This window comes from Furipterus horrens, unplaced genomic scaffold (assembly GCF_987537825.1).
Source record: "Furipterus horrens unplaced genomic scaffold, mFurHor1.1.pri manual_scaffold_4, whole genome shotgun sequence".
NCBI lineage: Eukaryota > Metazoa > Chordata > Mammalia > Chiroptera > Furipteridae > Furipterus > Furipterus horrens.
The window spans coordinates 120,797,577-120,800,104 of record NW_028327174.1 but is presented as its reverse complement, the minus strand read 5'-3'; positions in this window follow the sequence as shown (position 1 = coordinate 120,800,104).

The window sequence follows — 2,528 nt, the reverse complement described above, 5'->3', positions numbered from 1 at the left end:
ATTGGTTTGCCCAGTCAGAAGCAGTGAGGCTTGATTTTCCCTGGCGCTGGAACTGTAAGCTGCATGGTCTGGTCAGGAGCTGGGAACAGTCGCCAGGTGTCCCTCCCCACACTTTAAAATGTGTGACTGCACTTTCCACTGGCCTGCTGCTGCCACCACACCACGTCCTCTCTGACCTGGCTCTGCTCCTCATACCTGTCTGGATGACTATTTCTTCTTTATATCTTTGTTTGTTGGACTTCCATGCAGTTCAATTTTCTGGAACTTCTGGTTGTCCCTAGCTTTGAGGTAGTTGTATTCCTTCTTAGTTGTGGAGGAAGACGCAATGTGTCTGTCTAGGCCTCCATCTTGGCCGAAAGTCCATGGAAAAAATGTAAATGCATATTCAAGTGAAAGAAGCCAGTCTAAAATGGTCACTTACTATTTGATTCTAACTTTATGACATTCTGGAAAAGGTAAAATTATTGAGGCAGTAAAAAAATGAGTGACTACGCAGAATTCAAGATGGGAAAGTAAGAGAGGAGAATTTAAATAGACAGAGCACAGGAAAATTTTAGGGCAGTGAAACTGTTCTGTATGATAATGTAATGCTGGATATTACTCCAGATAACATTAAGAATTTGGTAAAACACAAAAAACTGTATAACACAAAGAGTGATTGCTAATGTAAATCATGGGATTTTAGCTAGTAATAATTCATTAATTGTACAAAAATAAACCACACTAATGTAAGATGTTAGTGTTAGGTGAAACTTTTGGAGGTGATAAGAGGGGATATATGGAAACTCTTTGCGCTTTCTGCTGAATTACTCTGTAAACCTAAAACTGCTCTAAAAAAATCTATGAGAGAGAAAAACTATGTTATTGTGTCCATATGTGAGCACACATTAAGATTCAAGTTAGGTTTACTTATGGTCATTTTTTTATTTGGGGTTATACAAGGTATCCAGCCATGTAATATGAAAAATAGAGACATTTACTGAAGAAGATACAAGATACAAGAAATATTGTATGTAAGACAATGAAGCCTCAGTCCCCTTCAAGGCAGGCATGTTGGGACCTCACACAGTTCTCCCAGTTGTGATCAGCTGCCCCATCATATTTTCCTGAATCTCATCGAAGGTCTTAAATCTCTTCCTTTCAAAGGTGATTTTAGTTTTGGGAAAAGCCAGAAGCCGCAGGACGACAGATCTTGGATGTAGGGGGGTTGAGTCACTTGGGTGGTATGATATTTCTGCAAAAGAGTCTACACAAAATGTGATGCATGAGCAGGTGTGTTGTCATGATGAAGCTATCAATCACCAGTTGCCCATAGCTGTAGCCTTCTGAATCATCCAAAGAGTTTCCATGGGAAATTGTTTAAGCTTAATGCAAAATTTGATGCAGATTTGTTGCTCTAGTCGCCACTTCATTTTGAATGTGACGGTCACACAGTACATGTGCTCACTCAATGGTATCTACCATCCCCACTGACTAGTATAGTAAAATCATCATTTTTCACACATGTGCATTCTAGTATACTCTCCTTGGCTGACAGGTTGCATGGATGTTGTTCAAACTGTTCTCATTATATTAACAATGGTTGGACTTTTTTGGAGAGACCTTGTATGATTTTCGTGTATTACTTGTGTAATGTGAACAGCTAGATTATTGCCTCCTCTCCCACTCCAACCCCATGGTCACAAATGTTCCTCTTTTATGTTAATGCTGGTTCTATTTTCTGGTTTTGTTCTATTACACAACTATGAAAGGGATTCTTGTGTGTATCTTTACTTCTCTTGGCAGCTTGATGAGTATCTCTTGAAAGTAAACACCCTAATCTGCTTCCATCCCACCCCATCCCACATCTTTTACTGTGTATTAAAAATAATTCAAACACTCCGAATAGTAGAAATAGTAAAATTAGTATCATATACACATACTACATAGATTTAATGATTCTTAACCTTTTTCTATATTTGCGTTCTCTAATGCTTTTGCTTAATTTTTAAAAAGCAAATTATAACTATACAATTTTATAATTGTAATTATATTAGTATGTATCAAAAAAAAAAACTTTTTAAATCGTCCAAATACAATGGTGGGCAAAAACAGGTTTACAGTTGTGAGTACAGAAAACACAGTTTATTCTTATATTGTTATTTATTTTTATTGTATTATTTGTTATTATTAACCTGCTTTTGCTCACCCCGTATTATCACACTAACCAAGATAATGGTAATTTTCCTCAATATTTCTAATATCTACTTCATATTCATGTTTCCCAATTTTGTCTCTTGCAGCTGTTGCCTTTGCAACCCGGATCCGATCAAAGCACCACGCTTTGCAAGGTGCTATTAGAACCTAAAGCCTAACCCCAAATCGCTATAGATTCAGGGTTTCCAGGGGTTAGGTCCAACTGGCTAATGAGGCTGGAACGCTTCAGAAGTTACTTTAGTCGGTCTCAAGGTTTCATGGGAAATGTAGTCTTGTATGTGTGGACCTACTGCGCAGTCTCTGGGAATAGTCCCCTTGTGCTCACTCTGCGC